General features: G+C 32.8%; 1 long non-coding RNA gene across 1 annotated transcript; it reads right to left on the reverse strand.

Moving 5' to 3' along the window:
* Positions 1-207: 207 nt before the first annotated feature.
* Positions 208-9,795, reverse strand: LOC149088135 (uncharacterized). The gene is made up of 3 exons (XR_016194141.1): positions 7,270-9,795; positions 5,911-6,158; positions 208-764 (listed from the first exon to the last, which is right to left on the reverse strand). It is a non-coding gene; the product is annotated as an uncharacterized LOC149088135 (long non-coding RNA).
* Positions 9,796-14,060: the final 4,265 nt, after the last annotated feature.

Consider the following 14,060-nt stretch of genomic DNA (forward strand, 5'->3'; position numbering starts at 1 on the left):
ATACTCAAAGAAAACCCACCTAGAAACGCTGTATTACTTAATGGGTCAGACAAGCGCACGACCAGATTATCAAAAGTCTACTGCATTAAAAAAAGGGAGGCAAGTCGAATGGTTCTCCATTATATTTAACGAGAGATTTCCCAGACTCTTTCGGAATTTATGCTAACCATTGAAATAGACAAATTTTAGAAAATTAAAACTAAATTCATGCCAAAAAATTTATTTGCATCACATCTCTTCAAAATTAAAATGCTTCAATATAAAGCATGATTACAAATTCAATTTTTATTGCAAAACAAAAAATACTTCACACATAAAATATATTCAAAAGTTAAAAAAACCGATATAATAATAATCATCAATTAACATTTAACTTCCTCAATAAACATTTGAAACGCTAAATACATACAAATTGGATTGCTAAATTCAAAATATAAACACCAAATATCTAAATATTATCAACATAATGTAATTGAATAAACATATATATTTCTTTAATGTTAACAAAATTGAAATTATGCCACGGGTATACGTTATAATCAAAGAGCCACAAAAAAAAATTTCAACCAAAGAAAAATATAACTGTACAAAATTTTCCCATTCACAAAATCTAGACACCACCAGCAGAAGCAATTATATTGAGAAACACTGTAATACTTAAAAACAAAATGTCTATCACGAGTGTTCCTCAAGCCATTGTTTCACAGCCTCATCTATAGCAAGTTGCGAGACATCACAGAAACTTTAGTTTTTACACAAGCAAACTAAAAAAAGAAACAAAATTAAACATCCTGATAGATTCCACGTGATGATCATTCAAAATTTTTAAACCATGTATTGCAGGGCTGGACAAATCGTAAAAATGTCTAGGCACCAGAAAAAAATTTTAGGTGCCAAAAACTTTTTACCCAGAGGAAAAAAAAAGGTCCAAAATAATGCTTCTTTTAACTTTTTCAGGGCAAAGTGATCCCCTTTCATGTTGGCAGATAGGCTACTATAAATTCCAAACATTTTGTGCTACTCTCAGCCTGCAATTTAATAACTACACACAGAAAATTTTAGGTGGTAATAGCCATTTTTTAGTCGCCATGGTGACCTGGCACCTGGGATTTGTCCAGCTGATGTAATGTTTAATATACAGTGAAACCTCTGTATAATGATATTCTGCGGCCAAGAAAGTATTGTAGAGGGATTATCAATATATTCAAAGGGCAGCAATTTCATCCTGTGCCAAGTAATTTATGCTGTTGGCATCTTTTCTAAATCTGCATTGTTAGTACCATCAGGAAACATGATTTAAAGTATTTATTCGCTGCAGAAACTAATTAAGGAATTTATGCATATAATAATAACAATTACTAATTTATTAATTAGTTGATTAATGAAATTCATTCAGATGCATTGTCCCTGTAAAGAAGTTTACTGTAGTGCGCTTTTGTGTCTTACAGAAAAAGTGGCAATGCCAACAGCTTTATCAACGTTTTCTGTGATTAGGTGGTGCAAAACACCAATTTTATTGGATGCTCTTGGAAGAATGAAAACAAGTAACAAAGTTAGAATTAAATTCAAAACGATTTTGAGCAAAATGAAAAAATATTGTTGTAGCAGTTGCTAAATCCTCTCAAAAAATATTGTTATAGAGGAATTTATCGCAGAAGAGGCTATTGTATTGAGGTGTGTCTAACATTAGGCTACAGGCAATGTCAAACAAGATTTTAAAACATGTTGTTGAGGGATTTACCATAATATCGAGTATCATTGTAGGAGGGTTTCACCTCTAAAAAAAGAACAATGTTCATGCTTGTTTCAAAATATCAGAACACCCTAGAAACCAGGGCTTGACAAAACGTGGGTCCCAGCTTTTGCCACATGGTGACCAAAAATTCAATATTGGCACCCAAAATATTCTATATTGTCCTCCTCATGCCAGAAGCATGCATGTGCAAATTTTCACTTTTGGGTTCATCAGTTGGTTGAATCCTTTATTTTGCTATCCAAGTTTTGCCAAAAAAGTGGATGTTTAGCGCCTATTGAAACACATGTTACAAAGCATTTACCCAAGTAACATGGGTAGAGTAAACATTCAAATGTCATTTCACAAGTTTTCGAAATTTGCACATTCATGCTTCTCGCATGGCATGAGGGAAAAACAATATGTGATTGCTAAATTAGAGTCTAAGAATGGCAAGAAAAAAAAAAACTTGTTCAATACATAAATCCTTCTAATGTTGAAAGACGTAATCAAGTCTTGGAAAAGTTGAAAATTAAAATTTAGAACAGTTTTTCTCATGCAAAAAACCCATGGTTGGTTCTAGAGAATTTTGGCTGGCCAAGTTAATATTTATGAAATTGTCTAGCCTTGCCGAAAACTCACCAGCACAGTTCATGAAAGTTCACATTTATGTAATTTGCATATTTCAAAAGATTCGTGAGCACATCAGTGGTAAAAAATTGGCATAAGGTAGACTGAAAGCCTTTTAAAATGTCGAATTACTCTTTTTCTTTGTTTAAAAAAATTTTAAGATTTGACTAAAACAGATTATTACATGAAAATTGATATTTGCTTGAATGGATATGTGTTGTCTTTTTTGGCTAGGTATGTAAACATACAAATAGTTAAATACAAATACAACACCACAACGGGCAAAATGCCCAACGAGGTGGCTGAGAAAAAGATGCCCATAAAAATATGGATGTCATATATTTCCAAAAAAAATATAGCAAACCAATTGAACCAGTAACAAAAATTATAATCAATATGTACACGATAAAATACTATACAATGCCCATAAATGCTCTTGACATTACAGGTAAAATGAAAAGAATATTTCTGCAAATGAAGAGTAGTGCATGCTTTCTTGTGGACAGTATGAGACAACATGAGCTGATTGTACTGCGCCTCTCTTTAAACTTGAACATGAATTTTTATTCATCAAGACTTCGAATCCACGTCTCCACTACAGATCTGGATTGAATCTCAATTGCGTATCTAACTGTTGTTGTTTTCAAGTGATAATTGCTCGTTAAAAATTTGGATTATCTCGATACAATTATCAGGACGTGCACCCTAAGTTATCACAAAACCACAGAAGTATTGACAAAGTTTGATGGGCGTGGCTGAATTATTGATGGAAGCTTCATTTGGAATCTTTAGTGCCTGAAACCAGAAAGAAGAGACCAATACATCAGAAGACTTCTTCAGATAATTTTGTACTTTGGTCGTCTTTACCTATAGATTATAGAAGTTAGAAACTAATTTGGTCAGACTAATTATGATTATGTCAGTTTCACTTTCTATAAAGATTTTGCCCATGTCTAAGAAGCTTTATCAATACTGCTGCAACTCACATGGGAAAAATATTGATGGCAAATGCGACCTACATAAAAGTTTTCAACTTTTGGAATCAAAAAGTGGAGAGCCTAATCTACACTTACCTTGAGAAGTGTTCTGATATACTGGTCTTTATTTTCCAGCAGCTGAAGACTGTTTCATGATGTAAAATGAAGCTTCTACTAAGAATTCTCCCAGGTCCATCAAGCTATGCTTATGCGGTTTTGTGATACCCGAGAGCGGTATGTTTTGACAATGCCATCAAGAGATTATCCAAATTCAAGTCAGCTATTATCACTTGACAACAGCAACAATTGGAGAAATGGTTGAGATCTAATCCCGATCTCTGGTGAAGACTTTTAACTTCAATATCTTGATGCACAAAATCCATGGTCAAGTCCAAAGCTTTCCACAGTACAATCTAGTCTGGGACCATTCAAGCATTATGCCAGCAGATTTTTAGCCATTTTTTAACCCCTTTCCCATCAGCCAAATTTTGCCACCTCTGCCTCCATCTCCTGCTCCATATTGGGATCAGAGGTGTACCCAAGAGGGGGGGGGGGGCATAGGGGGCTCATTCCTCCATCTCAAGATGATCAATAACTTATTTTAAATGCAAAAAAAAAAATTAAAATATCGAAATAAAATACCTCTATATGTTATTATACTCAATTTCTGATAATTGCAATGGTATTTGAAAGCTAACTCAAAATTTTGCTTTAAGAAATTCATTGTGTGCCACAACCTGAGCCTTTTGTGCACCCTCCAAAGATCAATCCTGCATACTCCCTTGATTGGGATTGCCCTTCAAGAAAATACATAGCTAGTTCGACCAACACTTTCTGACACTCTGTTGTGTGTGTGAACTTTGCTATGAATGCACAGGGATCATTTTTCGCATAACTGAACAGTGAACACACTATATTTTTAACTTGTGTTTTAAGTTTTGAGCATGAATTAAGTGGTATAGATTAACGTTGCTAGTTGGTGTGAATTACAGAGAATTGAGCTCTCGTCTTCATGGTTTCTCTAAACTACGGAGATGTAAATCAGTCAATGTCAAAATGGTTGCTTAAAAACAATAACTTGCGTAATATTTGGGATAATTCCTTCCTATATAGCTATCGATACAATGCGATGGATTCATTGCCGATGTGTCTGATCTTGACTATAGTGCAAGGGGGGCCCACACCACGTGTGATCAAGTTTTTCAGGAAACAGTAAATACACACAAAAATACACAAAGCAAAGATGTCATTAAGAATATTTCATAAAGGGTGGTTGATGATGTAATCATCATTCAAAACTCCTTCCCTTATCATTAAAAGTCAGCTAATGCCAAACCCTCTCTACCCTCTCGATGCTCTGACATAATACTTGAATGTCTCTCTTATGATATCAGCTCATGTTTTCTCATACCATTCAAGCAGAAAAATTACATGTAATTTTGCATTTGCAGAAGTGCTTTTTTGGACCTGTAATGTCAAAAATTTATCAAACTATTGTAGGTTTACCAGACAACCAGTAAAGACATACATCACTTATTTGATCAAATTGATGTCAGTTTGTGTGACAATATTCAATATTCATGTAATAATGTTTTCAGTCAGATGTTGTAATTTTTTTTATACAAAGAAAAAGTAATTTGAAATTTTAGAAGGCATTCAATCTACTTAATGCCAATTTCTTACCACCGATTTGCTCAAGAAGAACCTCTGAAAATATGCATATTAGTCATATCATAAATTTAGACTTTCCAACATGAGCATTTCATGAACTGTGCTTACATGGCTTCTAAGATTTTGAAACAAATGTGTAAATTTCAATACAATATGCAAAATATCGAATGTCTTGGTAGAAATTTAAAAGAAATAGAAGCTATTGAACGGAACTTTCTCTATACTTATTTCTGCAATATAAGTAATAAAAGCAAATTATTCTTTGATCGCAGGCATTTCCACCACGAAGAGCTTCGATTTTATTTATACAAAAACACTAAGAACATTCACAAACATTTTTTTAACAGGGTTCACAAATACTTAAAAAAAAAGGAACTAAATGAGGACTTCAAAAAGAGGTTAACTGGAGGTATCATCAGAGGCACATTTACAGGGAGCTAAGCAGGCTATAGTCCTGCCCAGCAAATTGATGAACGTCAGTTCAAGGAAATTAGAATGGGAGACAGGTAGCAAAACCATAAAGCACACCATTAGGTGCGCACATGTTTTATTGATTAAAGGTGTGACCTAGAGAGTGTGCAAGCATGAGTGGCCAAAATAGTATGCAAGAATGTGAATGACAAAAGGAATCTAAAGATAGAAAGGTGGGGGAGGGGGGTCCAAGTCTGTGAATGACCGAAATCACTGTACTTACTAGGGGGGTGGGGAGGTGCTAAGCAGGACCCAAGTGTCAAGTTCAGAGATGGAACAAATTTAAGGAATGAGAGGTCAAGAAAATAAGCCTAGAATAGAATGGTTTGCATAGCCCCCAGGGGACCAAAACATAAATCCACCTTTGGGTAACATTGAACTGATACACGTTTCACTTCGTAAAACCAACAAACATAGAAATTATGTTACCTGCAACCAAGTGAAATACCATCTGGACCTCCTTGAAAGAATATCTATTTATTCCTTGGTGCCAGTCCAGTTGTACAGCAAGCCGGTCATCCAACAAATGACCAAATATATTTCTAGTTGTTTCATGATCGGAGATTTGACATAATCACCATCATCATGCCACCCCAGACTTTCGAGTCTGGGTGGGACCTTTGCCTATGAGTTGTTTCAGCAGCATTTTTACTTCTGACTGAGCTTAGGTAAAAAGTCTGGGAATAAAGAGAGAAAAACATATCATTAACTCTTAAATGCCTATAGATGACAAACCTGTTTCATCACTCGCTGATAATTTGATTTCAACTGTGAGTTTAAATTGATAAAAGATTGACAAATTTAATTTAAAGTATCTGACTACCTTTCCTAGCAATTTTCTAGAAAATGTTACTGGAGTGAATTTTAATAGCATTTTTTGACAGAAAGTGTCTCAAAAAGGTGAAAACAAAAAATTTTAGATTAGCTCTATCATTTTTGTCAAATTTTAAAAGCGAAATTCATGTACTATTCGAAACACGATTGCAAAAAATTCAGGGAATGAATTGTTATTTTCACAGTACATTTAGCTAATGATGATGCAAGTTATGAACCAAAACAGGGCTGTACAAATCGCAAGAAAATCTAGGTGTCAGAAAACATTTTTAGGCACCAAAAATATTTACCCGAAAAAAAGCTCAAAATAATGATTCTTTTGACTTTTCAGGACAGTGACTCATATTGGCAGATATTCTACTATAAATTCTAAACATTTTGTGCTGTTCTATCTCTCTCAAACACAGCCCCTGCAATTTAATAATTTAGTAACTACACAAAGAAAATTTTAGGCACCAATACCATTTTTTTGTCACCATGGATTTGTCCCTGATCTAAAGGATTGTATAGTATGTTCATAAGTTACACCCAAATCTGCTGATGCACATGTGAAATTTTTGAAACTCCATACAATATATCGTGTATAAAACACTGTAATTAGACAAATATCTGTGATAGACCTTGGATTTTTGTTCATAACCTTAAAAAATATATGGCAGAATATCATATTAAAATTCTGTTCTGAATGATACAATTCACAAGATTTTTAAAAATCATGTTTCAAACTCGAGTAAAATGTCAAAAATAACATTCTTTGTAAAATGTGTTAGTTTTTATTCCGAGAGATTACTAGATGTAAGAATGCAACACTAAAGTGGACATAACTTCGGTTCTGAGCACATTGCATAAACAGAACAAGGCTTGTTGTGGACTTATTATACTTTAAATGTAGCGGCATACAATTAGTTCAGGTATCATCAATAAAAGATTTGAATGCATAATTCAGATATTTACCTTTTTTTATTTAAATTCTTCATTCTTCTGGAGTCTATCATTCAATGTCCAGACATCAATCTTTTTCTGGGAAAGAAGTCAACAGCCTTTTTATTTTTTAGAGAATATATTACATAGTAACCCAAATTTGAAACCTTAGTATGAAGTCGAACCACTTCTCAACTGTATTATAAGTCCTGTAATTCAAATAGACCAACATGCTCCAGAAACAAAAATTACGTGGTGTATCTTCGAAATATCTCAAATGTTTTGATGATAATTTGACACAAAAGTTGGGAAAAGAAAAAAAATTAGGAGCTGAATACGAATGGATCAAATAATGTTCACAAAAGAGTTATAGTTTATCTGTTTTCTTAGCAAAACCTTATCATCTCATGAACACCCACTTGATATATACAGTATATACCCTATTTATTATTCAGCGCTGAATCACCATACTCACTCCTCTACTACACAGGTGTACTAAATTAAACAATGCATTTCATAAGGACTTGTAGTACAATCATAAAAAAAAATCCAGAAATACAGGTACAGCAAAAAGTAATTTATTCTTTTTCAAAGCATCCTCCCTCAAATGATGTCATGGTCCCATCATTCAATTCACTTTTCAAAGCAAGTAAAGAAGAATTTTTCTGGAAGTCATCTCTGTAATCTCCATACAACTGAAATAACTAATTATGCATGTGTGGTGTAGCAGTAGTAGGTAGGGCCTCCAAAAAATGGCTCGGGGATCCATGATGTTCTTAAGTCAGCCACCTCGTTGGGCAATTTGCCTGTTGTGGCGTTGTATTTATATTTGTTGTATATTTGTTGTATTTGTATCTTAAACTGATTTCCTGAATTTCATAGACAAAAATTTGCTGCCATAGCAAGACTATAACAAAACACTCCACCACAAAATTAAATATGCAATAAAATATAGAATTGAATTTATATAAAATCAGATACCTAGCTTAATACCAGTTTATAAAATAGCCAAAATAAATGACATATAAAATAACTGAACTTTCAGAAGAGGTTTTAATTAGGATTACTTGCTAATGATTGAAAGATCTCTAAAATGTCCCTTTTACGGCAAAATTAACTAAAGGTTGCTGTATGTTTTCGTTACTGACATTCAAAGCAGAGAAGTAATGAAGTCACTTTCTACACATATTCAAGTAAAGATTGGTTGTTGAAAAATCAAAATGTGTTGCATGTAATTGTATTTTTGTCTTTATATATATATATATATATAAAATCTCATTGGTGGGTGGCTAATATTGTCACAAAAATAACTTTCGAGTAAAACTATTCAAACATAACAGTTACAGCCAGTCTTCATTCCAAGCAAAGCTGGTTGAAAGTTACTGACTCTTAACTCTCTGACATACAAGACTGCCCAGATTGGGAATATGGCTGTTTTGGAGGCATCTGTAAACGACAGGGAAAAAATTGAAAGCTCTAGACAGAGGTGGTTGTGTAACTGGGTAAAAGTTTTTTAAGTAAAAGTAGAATGAAGTTCCACAGAAGGGGAGTGAGAAGAAAAAGGGAGGAAAAAAAAGTTATCTTGGATGAGTTCAATTTGAGAAGAAATATTTGTGGGTTGGAAACTAAATGCAATTTTGATTCCAAGAGACTCATCTCTCTTCAAAACACATTATAATAAGATCAGGTTCTGAACTGCTCCTGATGAGTATAAATGAAAAGACTGTTAGAGGTAAGAATATTTTTTTTTGAACTAAGACAGAATGGAAATTCTCTCAGAGAAAAGCAGTGTCCGACGTATGTGAATAGACCTTTAATCAGATTATTAATTTTGATTAAATTACAAAGTATTCAAATATAATTGTTATTGTAATTAAAAATAAAATCAAAATGTTGAAACTATTATAATATTTTTTCGCACATTAGGAAGAGGACACAGATTCCTTAGAACATAAGGTACAAAATACAGAAACTTCCTCTAGAAGAAATAATTTTTTTTTTAAAATCATAAAAAATTGAGAGACTTCTTGATATTTATATATATTTTTACATTCTCTACAATATCAACAAATGAGAGGCTAACATATGGTATTTCAGATTTCAAAAATATTTTGAAAATAAGTGTTTTTAGATTTAGCTTGTAGACTTGGCAATCACTAATTAAAAAAAAAAGAGGAAAGGAGAGGCTTGAAACACTCATTAGAAAGGTAATTATTTTTCTTGCTTTTGCTGCTGATGCAAATCTGAGTAGTGTTTTTGCTCTCTTTAGTGTCAAGCATTTTTGAACGTTTGATCTTGCTTCTTTTACAAGAATTTACTCATTTCATACTTAAAATGATAAGTGTTTCTTTTTGAGTTCGCTCTTGATCATTACCTCAGTTCGATTCAACATAGTTTGAGATTATTTCTTTTCTTGGATCATTCTTAGAATATTTATTCAAAATTCTCAGAAATTTAATAGTGATTAAAAAAACTATAGACTTAAATTATTTTTAACTTAAACTAGTAATTTAAACTACAAAATTAAATTATTTTTGATTTAAACTACAGAAATAAAAACTATAGAATAATTATTAAACTATTAGAAATTCAAATAGAATTTCTTTTTAACAAAAAATTCAATACGAGTATATCTGTTTTCTACAAGATATACGGAAGACTGGATGTTGTGAAGATATTTATTATTTGAGATGTTAATTTTTTAAGGAAGGAAAAAACTCATCTCTGCCTCTACCGTGAGTCGAACCCGGGTCCCTCGATTGCCGGACGAGTGCTCTGACCACTAAGCTACAGAGGAGATAGAGATTTTCCTTCGCTAGAGCGTATATATGCTAGAGATGAGTTTTTTCCTTCCTTAAAAAATTAACATCTCAAATAATAAATATCTTCACAACATCCAGTCTTCCGTATATCTTGTATTAACAAGTGGAGAGCGACATTCATGTCATATATCTGTTTTCACTCCCTACTTTTAACTGTGATTTGTGATTGCTCCATGTGTTTTATTTTCCAGCATATTTAACAGATTTTCAGTCTCTCGTTTCACTTTCAAGTTTTCCATTATCAATTTTCTACTATTCATTCCCTTAATACACAATTTCCTTTTACGTCATTCACCAGCATGGTTAGTGTTCAATGGAAAATGGTTTCCAGATGAGCATTAATTAAAATTACTTTGTCTAGACCATGGTTGTGGTAGGTTTCAAAGGAAAGAAAAGATAATTCATGTAAATGTTGCGATCTATCTTCCAAATGAAAATTTTTCTGTAAATCTCAAACTATGATGTATTGGATAAATAATTTGCAGAAACAATTGTAACTTACGATTCATCTAGCTGGAACACAACTCAAGATAGTAATATGTGTATTTAAGTAAATAAGCAAAAATAAATGAATATAAAGCCTAGGATAAGAGTTTTAATGACTAAACTGCCTATATTATCTCACCATATTACTCATGGCATATACAAAAATCTGAGTTCCCCCCCCCACCCCATAATTTTACTAATGGAGCTTATATGCCAGAGAGGCACCAAAATGTCTTGCACAGGTGAGAATTTTGTCCCAAGCCTTCCCTGCTCCTTCACATCATTGCACACAGGCTATTATATATATTTTTAATAAAAGGATCCATGAAAAATTGTGACCCAGGTGTCCGTAGAGAATATTGACCTAGGCAAATCACATTCCCAGATGTGGAAGCCCCTAGCTGTCGGTATAACTGCTCTATCACAAAGCACTATAGACTGTGGGATGGCCGGTAAAAAAAGACAGGTCCAGGACGATTTATTTCATGAAGGGGGGGGGAAGGGTTGTTAGATCTTGTATTTTATGATACAGACCAATATTTCTCATAGTATTCAGATCTTGGGCAGCTATAAACTGTAGATCCCGATATAATTAGCCTTGGTACGCAGAATATGATGACATGACAAATATGGTCACTATAGATGTGAGGGATGCTAGTTTGTTATATTATTTTCATTATCAGTGTCTACCACATACCCAAAGAAAAGTTTTGGGAATTTTTGTTGACTCCTGCTTGTCTGCCTAAATAAGCTTTGCTGAAATCTTACATCAAATATCTTTCAAACTAACGAAGATCATGGTCTAGACAAAGTAATTTCAATTAATGTGCAGCTGGAAACCATTTCCCATTGAACGTGCTAGTGAATGGTGTAAAAGAAAATGATATATCAAGAGAAAGAATAGTAGAAAATGAATAGAAAACTTGGAAGCAAAACAAGAGACTGAAAACCTGTTAAAAATGCTGGAACATAAAATACATGGAGCAATCACAAATCAGTTAAAAATAGGGAGTGAAAACAGATGTACTCGGATGGAATTTTTTGTGAAAACAAATCGAAGGAGTGAACTTTTTTTGAAAAAAAAAATAGCTGGAAACAGCGACTGAAGGGGTTTTCTTGTTCTGTGGATGAGCGGCAATTGGCGTAGTTTGACCCCCATTTATATATTGTTGGAAGGCTAGGCACAGAATCCTGGCGAGAGGGACCTCAAACTAATACCATTTGTGTTGTCCTAAAGAAATAAAATTATGGGAAGGACAAATGAGGTCACCGAAAAGTCAGTTTCTATTGTGATGCAACTTCAAAGTTCCTTAAGGGAAAATTTTGTTTTTGGTGTAAGATGGCGCAGAATTGAAGAATTTAGGCATTTTTTGTAGCAGAATGTAGCAAAAGGGGAGGGAGGGGGGGGGGGGACTGTCGAAATTGTAGTAGAATGTAGCAGACGTCAGAAATTGTAGCAGTTTGTAGCAATTGTAGCACATTTTCAACCCTTTCAATCATTTGTAGATATTTGGCAGAAAAACAAAAAAGTATCTTTTCATTTGTATTATTGAATGGTTTAACTTATGGGGAAATTACAGTTACATGTTTCAATAATCAGCATTCTGATCCTTCAAATTTTTGAACCATGTGATCTAAAATTCAGGGAAAAAAACCAAGTTGCAGGAGAAATGTAAATTTTTCTTCAAAGTTTTGGACCTCTGCTTATATAACAGCTCAGAAGAATAAAATAAAATCAGCTGCAATAATCTACATGCATCTGTAATATTGAAACCCTCTGAAATAATCAAGCTAAATAAAAAGAAAAACTGTTAATGCTATTTGAATTTTAGTGCCAGCATCATCAAATCACAGAAAAAAAAAATCACACTTAAGAAACCCTTTTCAATTAACAACTCTAAATATTATACAAAAAAAGAAAAAATATACAGTACACATAATTTTTACATGGTGCATAAATACATGCACACACCCCCTTTTACAGTGAATTTATAGTGTGAAAAAAAATTGTCCCAGGCTAGAGACTTGTCAGCCCCACCCTTGTAGGGACCCACGCATAAATAATCAAAAATAAAACAAAACCATAGAATTGAGGATTCAGGCAACAATACAGATTTGGATGATTATTAAAAACCTATGGGATTCAGTTGTCTCAAAGTTTTTAGGTTTAAGGCATATTTTTTTTAGCATCAGAATTTTTCTGCACATGACCAATTAAAAAAATAGGCTTACCAAGCATTCACAGCGATTAGATTGGCCAAGTAAAAGCCATTTAAATTCACAATCCATATATATATAATAAAATGCAAAAGCTAGCAAATTGGTAACGAATATACAAACAGTGATTAAATTGATTGAATGATTTGAAAACTTCTTTCTCAATTAGTTAGATCATTAAAAAACATTCTAAAAACAACTTCTTGATATTTTGTTGATATTATTGACAGGAACAAGGTATTAAAAGAAGAAAACCCCAAAAGATATTAAGAAAAATGAATAAGCAAAAAAGTGAATTTTATTTGAATTACTTTCTGGAATAATATAAAAGCACCACAAAACAAATGCATCAGAAAAACCACAATACACGTAAAATATCTACCATTATTGGAGTCTGAGAAAAAGCAAAAACTGGGAAAAAAAGAAATCCAAAAATTTTGATGTACCAATAAACTGGGAATATAGTCTACAAACTTTACTTCACACTTTCATACACTCAAACTTTTCACACTCAAAATAGCATACATATAATACTATATCATTATGTCAAATACTTATAATGCAATTTAACAGAAGCTTAACAGGTTAAGAGAGAAAATAAGGAGTGAAAAACCTGCTTTAATCACAATCTTAGAACATTGATAGAAAAAAGAAAGTTAAAACACACACAAGATTTAATTTAAACAAAAAAAGTCACCGACTTGATTCAAAAAATCTCGTATATTACTATTGTAATTTTCCAATACTTTCAATACATTAAAAATTAAGTCTGCTACTGTAATCTAAAAAACCTGCGGAAGAACTGGTAACTGGTTTTACATCTTCTGCTAAATTCTTAGATTGTATCAGTCTCCTTAAGAAAAAATGCAAGAAAAATGTTGTTGCTAGCAAATTGAATACCGTCATCTTAAAAGTAGAATAATAATAAAAAAGAAGCACAAACTTTGAATTATTTTCTATAACCACTTCCATTACTTTTCGATAGAAGCTAATGACCCATATTTTAAAACAAAAATTACACTTTTGTTTCTGCTAAAGTGATCCAAATACTATTCATGATATTATGGATGAATCTTAAATGTTTGATAATATTGTAATTGGGGCCGAAGCATTGCATGTCTGGTCCTTCAATATAATTGGGACTGGCTGTAACCATGCCATAATCCAAATATACTGCTAAAAGCGATGCTAACAAGCTTTCTGTGATGAATTATACATCATCTACAAATTAAAAATATCAAATAAGGAAAACGAAAAACCTCATGTAAATCTTATGCAATAATTACACCGAACTAACCC

This window comes from Pholcus phalangioides, unplaced genomic scaffold (assembly GCF_987345545.1).
Source record: "Pholcus phalangioides strain wild (caught in Gottingen) unplaced genomic scaffold, Ppha-v1.0 ptg000003l_1, whole genome shotgun sequence".
Classification (NCBI taxonomy): Eukaryota; Metazoa; Arthropoda; class Arachnida; order Araneae; family Pholcidae; genus Pholcus; species Pholcus phalangioides.